The sequence below is a fragment of the Protopterus annectens genome, chromosome 10.part0 (genome assembly GCF_019279795.1).
Source record: "Protopterus annectens isolate FY-2018-M chromosome 10.part0, PAN1.0, whole genome shotgun sequence".
Taxonomy (NCBI): Eukaryota; Metazoa; Chordata; order Ceratodontiformes; family Protopteridae; genus Protopterus; species Protopterus annectens.
In genome coordinates this window covers 1800044939-1800060874 of record NC_056744.1, presented here as the reverse complement: position 1 = coordinate 1800060874, position 15936 = coordinate 1800044939, and positions in this window count along the sequence as shown.

Here is a 15936-nt window from a genome sequence, read left to right as displayed (position 1 = left end):
TAACTAGGCATCCTTGGTTAGGATAGGAAGAAGTTGTTGCAGGGTAAGCATTTTGGATTTTGGTACCACCAGGAAGGTGTTGAGAATTGAAAGATCCAGGATTGGGCACCAACAGCCGTCTTTCCTGGGTACCAGAAAGAGTCTGGAGTAGAATCCATGACCCCTCCTTGTTCTACTGGAACCAGCTGAATAGCTCTGATATTGAGGAGGGAAGCTACTTGGCTTTGAGCCTCTGCCCACTGGTTTGAAGGAAGGTCTGGAAACCCGCTTGGGGTTGGCAGTGAATGGAAATAAAATTTGTACCCCTGGCATACAATGTTGAGGACCCACCAGTCCTGTGTGATGGACATCCAGTTTTTTGCATGAAGGGCAAGTTTTCCTCCTAGGGGCACAAGCAATTGGGCAGGGCTGGGGAGTGGAGTAAGGAACTCATTAAGAGCTTTTTTTCCATAAGGAGGTGGCTTACCACTCCCTGCTTTAGGGGTGGGGGCACTCCATTGCTTAGATCTCTGCATATTCTGAGACTGTAGTCTGGGTGGTCTGTTTCCCCTGGGTCTGGTCTGAGAAGGCCTGGAGGGGGCAGGAAAGGACCAGTGTTTTGAAGGGCAATGCCTACTGAATCTAGGGGGGTGCACTTGTAAGAATTCTTTAACAGTCTGCATAGACTTAGCTTTTTCTTCCATCTTTTTAAGAACCTCTTCTGCTTTGGTGCCAAACAAACTGTCCTTGTTCAAAGGAGCATCTAGTAACTTTGATTTGACATGGTCTTCTGGCAAGGTCTGCTCCTTGAGCCCAGCATGTCTTCTTAGTACAGAGCCAGTGACTGCTGCCTGGCAAGATGCTTCTAGGGCATCAAAGCCACACTGCAAATTATGCTTGTTGACTTGGCTTGCAGAGTCCATAAGCTCCTGCAATTCTTTATTTTCTGTAAAGTTACCACTTTTTTAATAAGTTCCATAATATGTTGCTGGTACTTCAGCATGTGAAACTGACAATTCAATGCCCTAATAGCAAGAGTTGCAGAGGTATATACCTTCTTACCCCATCTGTCCAAAGCTCTGGAATCCCTGTCTGAAGGGGTGGGATTCTTGGCTGTAGTTGCCTTGATACCTTTAGGCCCCTGGGAAATGATCTCTGGGTCAGCAGTAGGATTCTTGAAAAGAAATTTGTGAGTGTCAGGTACTCTGTAGTACCTGTCTGGTTTCCTAAGGCCAGGAGGTAAAGTGTCAAGAGTAAGACTGGATTCCATAAAAACATCAACAACATTCAGGACAGTGAGTATTGGTCAAGGCCTGTGCTGAAGCAACTCTAGGAATTCTCGGAGTCTCTTTTTGGACTGGGAATAGTCTTGGCATTCCCAGTGGAAATGCTCTCTTAAGGTATGCAAGGTTTCACCAAAAGAAAAATCCTCTGGAGGGGAGGCAGAGGGAATGGATTCCTCTGCATTTGAATCCTCATAAGCAGATAAGGCCATGTCTTCATAATCAGAAATCTCAGAGTCATCGGACTCCTGGTCAGTAGAAGCTGTAGGGGACTGGTCTCTTATCTTAGCAGGGGAAGGCTGACTTCCCCTAATCAGCGTAATAAGGTCTTCGGCTATTCTAAGCATTTGTTTTTGTGGTATGGGAGCAGGTGCATGCACTTTGGTCGTCGGTTTTCTAGGCGTAGTGCCTACTCTGGGCCTAAGAAACTCTGTAGTTTTGGTTAAAAAAGCAGTCGGTTTGAGTCGAATATCGGTTGAGCGAAGAAAGTACAGTTTTGTACCTACCATAAATGTAGATGTCCGATAGGCATGCATCTGCAGTCCTTACAAATGGGTTGTCCTGTCGTCAGGCAGCCCTTCAATCGGCCGGATTCCAAAGTCTGGGTCTGGCCTCTGCTGATGTCGCACTTCACCCGACGTCATAGCTGCAGTTATTCGGGTATAAAGGTATCAGCCGACGCCATCTTCCTCAGTGTTTCTTGCCCCAGATGCCAGGTGCCCTCTAAGAAGGCTAAATTTGGATAATTGCAAAAGTTTCCAAATAAGAGAGAGCAAATAAAGATAAACATGTATATACATATATACAAACAAATACACCATAATAGATTCCCCCAGCTAGCTAGAAGATGGGTAAATACCCTAGGAGTACCTCAGAGGGAAGGAGGAGGGTAATCCTGACTGCAGATGCATGCCTATCGGACATCTACATTTATGGTAGGTACAAAACTGTACTATGTCCTTCAAGGATGCATCTGCAGTCCTTACAAATGGGTAGAATACCATAGCCAAACTGGGGGAGGAGGAGTAATAAGATTATGGTGTAGCTAAGATCCCTTGCAAAACAGCAGTGGCAAAACCTGCTCGGGATCTGGAGTACAAGGGTAAATTATAATGCTTGGCAAAAGTATGCACGGAGCTCCAAGTAGCAGCCTCTAAAATGTCTTTGGTAGCCACTCCTCGTAAAAAAGCTGTGGTAGTGGCTGTAGCCCTTGTAGAGTGAGGTCTGATGTTTTCTGGAGTTTTCTTCCCATGGTAAGAGTAACAAAATCTAATGCAATTTCATATCCACTTAGAGATTGTCTGTTTTGAAATTGCTTTTCCTTCCATCCCTGTTGCATATGCTACCAGTAGCTGGTCAGTTTTTCTATTGCTCTTGGTCCTGTCCAGGTAGTAACGTAATTGTCTATGTACATCCAAGGTATGCAACAGTCTTTCTCCCCTGTTCTGTGGGTTGGGGAAGAATGTAGGCAGGTGGATAGCTTGGTTTAAGGATACCCTGGAGACCAACTTTGGCATAAAAGTAGGATTAGTTCTCATGGACACTATCTTGATGGAAGATCAGGAAGGGCTGTACTGCCATTAATGCCTGTAGTTCAGAAACCCTTCTTGCTGAAGTGATTGCAAGCAGGAAAGCAGTTTTCCATGATAAGTACTGTAATTCTGCTGTTGCTGCTGGCTCGAAAGGAGGAAGTGTCAACTTTTCTAGCACAAAGTTTAAGTCCCATGCTGGCAATGGTGGCTTCCTAGGTGGTTTTACATTTTTAATTCCTCTCAGAAACTGCCTGAGCAGAGGATGTGAGAAGACTGGAGGATCCAAGTTATATTCTGCTGAAATAGCTGATGCATGAATCTTAATGGAAGAATAGGACAGGCCATTGTGGAAGAGCTCTGCCAAGTATTCCAGGATGTTAGCTATGTTTACCAGTGACACATTTTCTCCTTTTGCAGTACTCCAAATGAGATATCTTTTCCATTTTGCTGAATAATTTTTTCTTGTTGAGAGTCTGCGAGCCTCCAAGATAATGTCTTTAAACCTTTGAGATAAATATGGGTTATTTGGTCTTATGCAATGTTCCAGGCAGCCAGCTGCAGTGTTTTCAGGTTTGGATGCAGGGTTTTGAAGTTGTTCTGTGTTAACAGTAAGGGAACTAGGGGCAGAGGCCATATTTGTTCCCGAGACATACTCCTCAGTAATGGGTACCAATGCTGCCTTGGCCAGTCTGGAGCTATCAGAATGATCCTTGGTTGATCCTCTTTGATTTTCAATAGCACCTTGTGCATCAAAGGAAGAGGTGGGAATGCATATGCTGTCAGGTTTTTCCAACTGAAAGATAGGGAGTCCACTTTCCAAGCAAGTGGGTGGTACGTCCTCGTGCAGAATTTTTTCAGTTGGTGATTGTGTGGGGATGCAAACAAGTCTATTTCTGGTAGTCCCCATTTCCCTGTAATGGTTCTGAAGATGTCCAGATGCAGCATCCATTTGTGGGCATCCGTGGTAGTTCTGCTTAGGATGTCTGCTAGTATATTTTCTTTTCCTGGCACAAAAATTGCTTGTAACTGAATGTTGAAGCTCAGGGCCACATTCCAGAGGTCCATTGCCATCCGGCATAGAGGGTATGAATGCGTGCCTCCCTGTTTGTTGATGTACCACATAACTGTGGTGTTGTCCGTCCTTATCAACAGTTGACCCTGTCGAAGAAATGGTCTGAATGTCTGAATTGCCAGTTTCACTGCCAACATTTCCTTTTGATTTATGTGTAGGAGCAGCTGGTCTTGAGTCCATAAGCCTTGTATGCACTTGTCCAGCATGTGCGCCCCCCAACCGAGGTCTGAGGCGTCCGTTGTGATGGTCTGGCTTGGCTGAGTGCTGTGGAAGGGCAGTCCTTTGTTTGATTGACAGGCCTGAGCCCACCACTGGAATTCTTGCTTCAGGCATGGAATTATTGGAATTTGGGTTTCTAGGCTGTGCTTGTGCTGAGACCATAAATTCCTTAGGTACCACTGTAACTTTCTCATATGTAGTCTGGCATGTGGAATCAATATTATGCAGGATGCCATGTAACCGAGGGCTTGCAGGACTTTTCTTGCTGTTAGCTGGTTCTGCTTTGTTAATGCCATGAAGTAGAGAGGGAGTTGCTCCTGTTTTTCTACTGTTAGGAATGCCATTTGTTTTGATGTGTCCAGCTCTGCACCAAAGAAGGTTATCCTTTGGGATGGTATCAGCCTTGACTTTTTTATATTGACTGTGTATCCCAGGGCTTGCAGTAGATGAATGACCCTTTTCAAGTCCTTTGTCAATTTGTTTTTGTTGTCCGCTTGTAACAGGCAGTCGTCCAGGTAAGGGTAAATTTGAATTCCCTGAAGCCTGCAATGAGCAATTACTGATGCCAGGCATTTTGTGAATACTCTGGGCGCAGTAGATAAGCCAAAGGGCAATGCTGAGAATTGATAATGCTCTGATCCTGCAAGAAATCTGAGGTATCTTCTGCAATTTGGTCGTATGGGGACGTGCAGGTATGCCTCCTTGAGATCTAGAGTTACCAGCCAAGACTCCTTGCCCAGCATGGGAAGAAGTTGCTGTAGGGTCAGCATTTTGAATTTTGGAACAATGAGGTATGTGTTTAAAGCAGACAGGTCGAGAATAGGTCTCCATTGGTTTTCTTTTCTTGGTACCAGGAAGAGTCTGGAGTAAAATCCTTGCCCTTGTTCCATAGATGGTACCCTTTCTACAGCTCTCATCCTTAGTAAGCGAGTTATTTGTTGTAGAGCTTCTGTTTTCTGATTTGGAGGTAGGTTTGGCATTCCTCTCTTCCTTGGTAGAGTATGGAAGTGAAACCTGTAACCTTGGTCTATTGTCTGCAAAATCCATTTGTCTCCTGTGATGTAATGCCAGTTTACTGAAAATAAGGCTAGCTTTCTGCCTAAGGGTGCTTCTAGTTGTTCCCTGGTAGGCGGTGCCAGAGCCAAGTCACTGTGATTGTCCTGTGGAAGTGGTGGTGGTTGATCTGTGGCTGTACCTCGCTGGTTGTTAGCCTGCCACTGGCGTCCCCTGTAAACACCTCTGGATTGACCCCTGCCTCTTGAGCGCCTATTCCTGCCTCTCTGAGCTCTGGAGGTGTCTGGAAAGGACCAATTCTTGGAAGGCCAGTTCCTGCTAAACCTTGGAGGCTGGACCTGCAAGAAATCCTTGACTGTCTGACAGATTTTGCTTTCTCTTCCACCTTCTTCAGCACCTGCTGTGCAGGGAAGCCAAACAAATTGAGCTTATCCATGGGAGCATCTAGGAGCTTTGATTTAACATGGTCTGGTAAGGACTGCTCTTTTAACCATGCATGTCTTCTGATCACTGTACCAATCATGGCTGATCTAAAGGAAGCCTCCAGTGCATCATAGCCATATTTTAAGGAATGATTACTGACCTGCTGAATGTTATGTACCATTTCCTGAACAGATTTTTTGTCTAATGGTTCATCCGAGGACAGTTTTTTAGTTAACTGGTCTAACATAAATTCCTGATACTGAATCATGTGGAATTGACAGTTCAAGGCCCTAGCTGAAAGAGTAGCAGAAGTGTAAACTTTTCCCCCATCTCTCTAAGGCCCTAGATTCCCTTTCAGAGGGAGGGTTTTGGCAGAGGTAGCTGCTACAGCCTTGGGTCCCTGGGAGATAGTTTCGGGATCTGCAAAAGGAGCCTTATACAAATGATAATGTGTGAACCCTGTAGTACCTATCGGGCTTAGCAGGGGCTGGAGGAAGAGAATCAGGAGCAGTACAAGCATCATTAAATGCATCATCCACAACAGTAAGTGGAGGAATGGCTAAAGGCCTATGCTGTGGCAAATGCAAAAAGGTTCTAAGCCTTTTCCTAGAGTCTGAAAAATCCTGGCCCTGCCATTGAAATTGTTCCCTCATAGCATGCAAGGTTTCCCCAAAAGAAAATTCCTCAGGTGGAGAGGCAGAAGGAATGGACTCTTCTGCATCAGAGTCCTCATAAGGAGAATAAGGGCCCTCTGGAGGGTTTGAATTATCTGATTCATCAGAGGAGTCATCTGAAGAAACTGGCTCAGGGGGCTCTACTCTAGGCCTCTTCTCTGGAGGAGGGTGAAAGGCCCTGTCTGGGTGTGGTTGGGATCCCCGGATCAAAGAAATGAGATCCTCTGCTAGACTAAGCATTTGTGAACTAGAGCTAGGCCTGTGAGAGGGGGTCTTAGCAGGCACAGTTTTGGTAGCTTTTGCTGCTTTAGCCCTGGCAAAGACCTTAATTGACATGGTGGCCTAGCAGCTCCACGTGCAGGGGTAGAAATATCCAAAGGGATAGTATCAGATAAATCCTGTGAACCTGCAAGAGCGGGAGGGATTGCAGTAGCAGATTCAACCATGCTGGATGAGGCCTCGGTAGGAGGTAAGCTTTCAGCCGAAGGAAGAACCGTGGACTCTGTTTCATCGTTTCGGCCGAAACCGCGGACCACGAGTGTCGGTCCTTTTCCTTTGGCTTTTTAGATATTTGCGTAGTTGGAGTATCCGACGGCATAATGTAAGCAAAAGCGGAGCTGAAAAACTCCTCAGCAAATTCCGACCGACGTCTAAGCGTCCGCCGGTTGAAAGAAGCACAGGCTAGACAAGCTGCTACGTTGTGGTCTGGGCCTAAACAAGGTAAGCAGTAAGAGTGGAAATCTTTATGAGGTATTTGTTTCCCACAAGTTAAACAGTTATTCACTTTTTCTGACATCGGCTGAGGCAAGAAAGAGTCCCCAACGGGGTACTTAGCTTTTTAGAAGTCTTCGGTAGTAGTAATCTCTGGTTCTGACCGACCGGCACTTGCGAACAGCTTCTGCTTTGGGCGCCACGTGGCAAGAAAGACTGAGGAAGATGGCATCGGCTGATACCTTTATACCCGAATAACTGCAGCTATGACGTCGGGTGAAGTGCGACATCAGCCAAGGCCAGACCCAGACTTTGGAATCCGGCCGACCGAAGGGCTGCCTGACGACAGGACAACCCATTTGTAAGGACTGCAGATGCATCCTTGAAGGACATCTGCCTCAGAAGCCAGTGCCTGCACAGCGGCTCCAGTCCCATCCAAGGCAGAGACATCTGCAGGTTCCATAGTCAAAGAAGAGTCTTGCAGCATATCAGAGTCCGAATGGATCTCGGTAGAAGCCTGCGAATCCACTGAAGCAGGCATCAGGGGGCTGTAAAAGCCCCCTCACTGAGTACCGGCGGACTGGCGACTAGCTTAACAGAAGTGTCGTCGGCAGCTTTGGACCTATGCATTCTGTCTGTCTTTATCCTTACGTTTTTTCGGAATATCTGTAGTCAGATGGCTTACCAAAGCCATTTCAGAATACGGAGATTGAGAGCAAAAGAATTTAGTGACAAAGAGAGCCCAACGACGAATGGTTCGGGCATTAAACAAGGCAAAAAAATGACAGCAAGCTACGCCATGGTCTGGGCCTAAACAGGTGACGTAGTAAGAATGAAAATCTCTGTGAGGTATTTGCTTTCCGCAGGTAAGACAATTAATTTTTTCTGACATCGGTTAGAGCAAGAAAAAAGTATGCCTAATGGGGTACTTAGCTTTAGAAGACTTCAGGATTATTCAATTCATAAACGAAAATTCAGGTAGCGGCAGACCGGCACTTGCGAACTGCTTCTGCTCCTCGGCAAGAAAGACTGGTGTAATGGAGTCTACTGCCTGTTTTCATACTCCTGACAACCTGACGTCAGTCCTGGAGCAACAGCATCCGATGCAGAAATACTAAGTCTCTGGCATTCGGGCCGACTTGTCGGCTATCTGCAGGCAGATAACCCAAGTGGGATGACTGCAACAGTGAAACACGAAGAACATCAGACCTGCTGAGCATGTTGGCAAGTTAGTCAGTCTTCCTAAGGATGTGGTTTGCTATCACACATTGATGTGAAACAATAACATTTACATACTGTTTCAATTGTCTGTGGGATTCTCTACCTCCTGTGATTACGCCATGTTTTGCATGTTTCTGAATTCTATTTTTTATAAATTTCTTCACCTGGGCTGTGCCTCAAAATGGTCTATTGTGATCAAAGTACTACTCTGCTATTACTCATTACACAGAGACAGAAAGAGAAGTGCTTTCATTTCTTGATCTGATTTTAAATAATTTTAACAGTCTGTACCTGCTTTAAACATATATTAGTGATTCCAGTACATAGCTGTACTGCATTTTTCTGTTTAAGTAGTCTAACTTGTTGGTATTAGACCCTAGTGTCACATTCTTATGTACTGAGTAAATGCCAGGCTTTGCATTAAGGCAGTTCCAAGGCCAATCAGTTCAGAGCTAAGGGTCTAATTCCAAAGTTGCAGTTTGCTGTGGTTGTTTAAATTACTGGTGCATTGTAATACCGTAAACTCTCAGTTAACCGGAACTCAAGCAACCAGAGCTCTCAAGCAATCAGAAAAAAAGCGAAGAAATACAGTAGAGTATGAACAAATCCATTTTTCATGTGTTGCACTTTGTTTTCCTCCCACAGAAACATACAAAGAAGTTATGTATAACAATCCAATCCCTAGCAAATCAACTAACCCCCTCTAACTTAAACCACATGCCTAATCTATCCAATAATTACCCCAAATTTAGCTTCCAACCAATATCCACTAGTTTTATCAAAACACTTCTAAAAAAAATAAAACTTACCACCCTCGCTGCTGACCTCCTCCCTGCAGAGTACCTACAAAAAGCTGCAGATGCCATTGCATATCCCATATCTATCCTCATCAACAGAACTTTATCTAAAAACGCTATCCCCTCCCTCTGGAAAATATCTCACGTCATCCCACTCCATAAAGGTGGTAGCTCCTCAGACATATCCAACTACAGACTCATCGACATTCTTTCCCCACTAGCCAAAATAATGGAGAAATGTGTACACAAGCAACTAATGCAATACCTTACACAGAATAACTTACTATCCAACTCCCAGCATGGTTTCAGGCCATACCACAGCACCACCTCAGCCCTCCTTTCCTTTACTACTGCCATAAACCAAAAAGTACAGTTGTGTACACATACCATAAATGTAGATGTTCTAGTGTATTCATTGTTGCAGTCATTACATTTGGGTAATCTGCTGGCAGGTTGCCCTCAGTCAGCCTGATTAACAAAGTTTTGGGTCCTGCGTCGGTTCCTGTCCCTTCTTCCATGACGTCAGGTCATCAGGGGTATAAAACATGCAGCCGACGCCATTACATCAGTTTTTCTTGCCCCAGATGTCAGGTGCCCCCCTAATGGGGAGTAAAATAAAATTAAAAACACAAAAATATACCTCCAATCAAAAGCAAATCCTCCAAAAAGGCTTTTAAGCATAGTGAAAGAAAGTAGAGGTACAGTAAGAGAAAAACGGGGCTGGAGGGAGGGTAACCAGGGCTGCAACAGTGAATAAACTCAAACATCTACATTTATTGTAAGTGTACACAACTGTACTATGTTCTTCATGTTTCACTGTTGCAGTCATTACATTTGGGTAGATTCCCAAAGCTGTGGTTGGGAGGATGGATTTATACAGCATTAGGAGCAGCTATAAGGCTCTGCAAGACAGCAGTGGCAAAGCCAGCTCTGGATTTAGAGAAAATTAGCAAATGATAATGCTTGGTGAAAGTATGAACTGAACTCCAGGTAGCAGCTTCTAGAATATCCCTGGTAGGAACATCTCTGAGAAAGGCTGCAGAAGTAGATAACGCCCTGGTGGAATGAGATCTGATCCCCTGGGGGATAGGTTTTCCATGGTGCTTATAGCAGAAATGAATGCAATGGCTTATCCATTTAGATATGGTTTGTTTTGAGACAGCCTTTCCCTCTGCCCCTGCAGCAAATGCTACCAGCAGTTGTTCAGATTTTCTTTGAGGTTTAGTCCTGTCCAAGTAGAATCTAAGTGGTCTGTGCACATCCAATGAATGCAGAATCCGTTCCCCTTTGCTTTGTGGATTGGGAAAGAAAGTTGGCAAATGAATGGACTGATTAAGAGCCACACTGGATACCACCTTGGACATGAAGGATGGATTGGTCCCGAATGACACCCTGTCCGCATGAAAGATGATGAAAGGCTCCACTGCCATAAGGGCCTGTAATTCAGATACCCTTATAGCTGAAGTGATTGCTAAAGGGAAAGCTGTTTTCCAGGAAAGAAATTTTAAGTCTGCAGTAGCAGCTGGCTTGAAAGGAGGTAGCGTGAGTTTCTCCAATACAAAGTTAAGGTCCCAGGGCAGGGGTTAGAGCTCTCCTGGGTGGTCTCAAGTTTTTGGCCCCTCTGAGGTACTGCTTGAGCAGAGGATGAGAGAAGAGGGGAGGTTCTGTGTTATAATGAGCTGAAATGGCTGAGGCATGGATTGTAATGGAGGAAAAAGACAGGCCCTTGTGAAGCATCTCAGTTAAGTATTGCAAAATCTGAGGTAAATTGGGCACTGCTGTGCTCATCCCTTGAGACTGATTCCAGGCACAGAATCTTTTCCATTTGTCAGCATAAGATTTTCTAGTACTAGGTCTTCTCGTCTCCAAGATGACATCTACCACAGGTTTGCTGAGGGATGCTAAGGGTGAATTAAAGTGATTAGCCAAGCTGCAAGGTTCAATGTTGGGAGCTGAGGGTGCAGAATTTGGTTCTCCTGCTGAGACAGTAAGGAAGATGTCTGAGGCAGGTGCCATGGAGAAATTTGTGACACACTGCGCAGGAGTGGGTACCAGTGTTGGAGTGGCCAGTCTGGAGCAATCAAAATCATTCTTGGTTTGTCCTGTTTGACTTTTAGCAGAACTTTGGAGAGCAGAGGCAGAGGGGGAAAGGCGTAGACTGATAGGTTTTTCCAGCTGAATGACATAGCATCCACTTTCCAGGCTTTTTTGTGAGTGCTGGTGCAAATTTTGTCCAACTGGTAATTGTGGGGGGAGGCAAATAGATCTATGTCCGGGCTCCCCCATTTGCTTGTCAACATGTCGAAAATCCATGGTTCCAGTTTCCATTTGTGTGAGTCCATGAGATTTCTGCTTAGTCCTTCTGCCAGTGTATTCAGTTTTCCTGGCAGGAATTGAGCTTGTAGTTGCACTTGGTACCTCAAGGCCGTGTTCCACAATGCCATGGCTAGTCTGCAGAGAGGGTAGGAAAGTGTACCCCCCTGCTTGTTTATGTACCACATAACCGTGATATTGTCCATCTTTACCATTAGTTATCCTGGATGAATGTAGTCTTTGAAGGCTGTCAGAGCATTCTGTACAGCTAACATTTCTTTTTAATTGATATGTAGGTGCATTTTGTTTGGGTTCCATTTGCCCTGAATGCACTTCCCTGCCAGGTGAGCATAACATAGCATAGCATGCATAGTCTGATGTGTCTGTAGTTAGGGTTTTGGCGGCAGGGGGTAGTGTGAATGGCAGTCCCTTGTTTTGGTGGCAGGCCTCTGTCCACCATAGGAACTCTAGGCACAGCCAAGGTATGATAGGAATCATTGTTTCCAAGCTATGACAATGCTGACTCCATAGACTTTTTAAGTACCACTGTAATTTCCTCATATGCAGTCTTGCATATGGAATTAGAAGAATGCAGGAGGCCATGAACCCCAAGGCTTGCAGTATTTGTCTTGCAGACAGCAGGGTTTTTGTGGCCACTTGTTTGAAGTAAGTTACCAAATGAATTTGCTTTTCTGGTGTGAGGAAAGCCATCTGGGCAGTTGTATTGAAGCTTGCACCCAGGAATGTAATCTATTGAGAGGGTACCAGTTGTGATTTATTTTCGTTTATGGTGTACCCTAGACAAGATAGAATTCTTTTTACAGACGCCAGATGATTTATAAGTATGGCCTGGTTTTCTGCCTGAATTAAACAATCGTCCAGGTATGGATATATTTGAATATTTCTTTGCCTGCAAAATGCAATTACTGGAGCCAGGCACTTTGCGAATACCCTGGGTGCAGTAGACAAGCCAAAGGGCAGTGCAGAGAACTGATAATGCAAGTAGCCTGATTTGAAGCGTAGGTATCTTCTGCAAGATTCCCTGATTGGGATATGCAGGTAAGCTTCTTTTAAATCTAGAGTTGCCAACCAGGCATCCTTGCCTAGCATAGGAAGTAACTGGTGAAAAGTCAGCATCTTGAATTTTGGAATGTCAAGAAAGGTATTTAAAGTAGACAGGTCCAGAATTGGATGCCATGAATTCTTTTCTGGGTACCACGAAAAGTCTGGAATAGAAGCCTTGTCCCTTTTCCTCTTCTGGTACTGGTTGAATAGCCCCAAGTTTAAGAGGGAAAGTACTTGTTTCTGAGCCTCTGCCCACTGATTTGGGGGCAGGTCTGGCCACCCGTTTGGTATTGGCAACGTGTGGAAATGAAATCTGTATCTCTGGGACACTACACTTAAAATCAATATGTCCTGGGTTATGAGTTCTCAGTTTTTTGCATGAAGAGCAATCTTTCCCCCCAAAGAGGTGGCTAAAAGGTAAGTGCTTGATAATTTTAAAGGAAAATCAATGAGACTGTTTACCATAAGGGGTGTCTTATTTCCAGATTTGGAAGTGGAGGCCCCACACTGCTTAGTTCTGAGAGTCCCATGGGACTGAAACCTGGTACTTTTGGTGTGTCTGGGTTTGGTTTGAGAGGATCTGGAAGGACCTGGAAAGGACCAGTTCTTAGTAGGCCAGTGCCTACTGAATCTTGGAGGTTGCACTTGTAAGAAATCTTTCACAGTTTGCATAGATTTAGCTTTATCTTCCATCTTTTTTAGAACTTCTTCAGCCTTGTTGCCAAACAGTCGGTCCTGATTTAAAGGAGCATCCAACAACTTTGCTTTAACATGATCAAGCAGAGATTGCTCCTTTAGCCAAGCATGCCTTCTAAGCACAGACCCAGTAACAGCAGCCCTACAAGAGGCCTCTAAAGACTCAAAAAGTACAGTTTTGTACCTACCATAAATGTAGATGTTCGAAGATCTACATTGCTGCAGTCCTTACACTTGGGTAGTCCGCTGTCCTCGGTCGGCCCGAATATCAAAGTATTAGGCTGACGTCGGTCCAGGCGCTTAAGACTGACATCAGAACGTCAGTGTACAAATGCGCATGACCGACGTCATATCCTCAGTCTTTTCTTGCCCCAGATGTCAGAAGACCCTTAAAAAGAAAGGTCAAAACCAAAAGACAGCAAAAAACAACCAACCACCCTTGCACTAACCATATGTACAATATATACAATATCCACAATATTTACAGCCCAACCCACACAACCGCCTCTAACTACAGAGGGGAAGGTGGGAGGGTAAATTGGACTGCAGCAATGTAGATCTTCGAACATCTACATTTATGGTAGGTACAAAACTGTACTATGTTCTTCATCTCACATTGCTGCAGTCCTTACACTTGGGTAGAATCCCAAAGCAGAGGTAAGGGAGGATGGCAAAACTATAATGCATTAGGAGCTGCCAAAATGCCCTGTAAAATTGCAGTGGCAAAACCAGCCCTAGATTTAGAGTAAAGTGGAAGGTGGTAATGCTTAGAGAAAGTATGCACTGAACTCCAAGTAGCTGCCTCCAAAATATCTTTAGTTGCCACCCCTTAAAAAGCTGTAGAAGTGGCAGTAGCCCTAGTGGAATGAGGCCTAATCCCAGCTGGAATCACCTTACCATGATGGGAATAACAGAAAGCAATACAAAACCCAATCCACTTAGAAATAGTTTGTTTTGACACAGGCTTGCCCTGAGAACCCAAAGCAAAAGAAACAAATAACTGCTGAGACTGCCTGAACCCTTTAGTTCTGCTCAAATAATATCGCAACTGCCTGTGTAAATCCAAAGTGTGCAAAATCTTTTCCCTTTATTTTGGGGGTTTGCATAAAAAGTAGGCAAATGAATAGTTTGGTTTAAAGCCACACTAGAAACCACTTTAGGCATAAAGGAAGGATTAGTACGCAAAGATACCCTGTCCTTATGGAAAATTAAGAAAGGCTCAACTGCCATAAGGGCCTGTAATTCAGAAACCCTTCTCGCAGAGGTAATGGCCAACAAAAAAGCAGTCTTCCATGATAAATATTTCAACTCGGCAGTAGCTGCAGGCTCAAAAGGTTGTAGAGTGAGTTTCTCCAACACAAAATTGAGATCCCAAGCAGGAGTAGGAGCTCTACATGGGGGTCTTATATTCTTTGCCCCTCTAAGGAATTGCTTAAACAAAGGATGAGAAAACAATGGTGGGTCACAATCATAGTGAGCAGAAATTGCTGCAGCATGAACCTTAATAGAAGAGAAGGACAAACCCTTGTCCAGTAACTCAGTAAGATATTGAAGAGCCACACTTAAATCAGGTTTAGAAACATCAAATTCATTTGCTGTACTCCAAAATAAAAATCTCTTCCATTTATCTGCGTACACTTTCCTTGTACTAGGCCTTCTGGCCTCCAAAATAACATTCAAAACTTGCTGTGGAAGCTGAGACCCTCCAGGGTTTAAAACAGAATATGCCAGGCTGTTAGATGTAGAGTGAAGTTTGACATTGAGTAAATGACTGTTCTCCTGAGACAGCAGGTGTGGAATCGAAGGCAAAGGCCATGGAGGCTCCTGTACCAGACTTCTCAGTAATGGGTACCAGTGCTGTCGAGGCCAATCTGGAGCTATTAAAATCATCTTTGGCTTGTCCTGTCTGACCTTCAGGAGTACCTTTGGGAGGAGAGGCAGAGGTGGAAAGGCATACACATGAAGATTGCTCCACTTGAATGAAAGAGCATCCACTTTCCAAGCTGTGGGATGAAACCTTTTTGTGCAAAACTTTGGCAGCTGGTAGTTTAGTGGAGAAGCGAACAGATCTATGTCTGGAGTTCCCCACAACACTGTCAAGTTCTGAAATACATGAGGATCCAATTTCCACTCGTGGGGATCCATAATTTGTCTGCTCAACACATCTGCTAAGGAGTTCTGTGCTCCCGGCAGAAACCTTGCCTGAAGATTCAGCTGTAAACTGAGAGCAGTCTCCCACAAAATCATTGCTTGTCTGCATAGAGGATAAGAATGTTCCCCTTGCTTGTTGATGTACCACATGACAGTTGTGTTGTCTGTTAGAACCAACACCTGCCCTGGAAGGAGTAAATCCTTGAAAGCTATTAATGCAAATTGGACTGCTAACATCTCCTTCAAGTTGATATGTAGATGTTGAAGTCTGGCAGGCCACGTGTCTTGTATCCACTTTCCATTTAGATGAGCTCCCCAAGCTTTGTCTGAGGCATCTGTCGTTAGAATCTGACTCTCCTCTGGTCGGGTCACAGAGAGTCCCTTGTTTAGGTGACATTCCTGAGCCCACCACAAAAACTCCTTTTGAATGCAAGGTATTATTTGAATGACAGTGTCCATATCTTGGCAGTGCTGAGTCCATACATTTTTGAGATACCATTGTAGCTTCCTCATATGCAGTTTGGCATTGGGAAGCACCAGAATACAAGATGCCATGAACCCCAAGGCTTGAAGGACTGTCCCTGCAGTCAGCCTGGACTGATGAGACAACTGATGGAAGTAAAGAGAAAGATTCTTTTGTTTGTCCGGGGTCAAAAAGGCCATCTGAGACGCTGTATTCAGCCTCACACCCAGAAAGCACATGTCCTGAGAGGGTACTAGACTGGACTTTATTTCGTTCACAGAATACCCCAGGCATCTTAGCACTGCTATCACATACTGTAAATG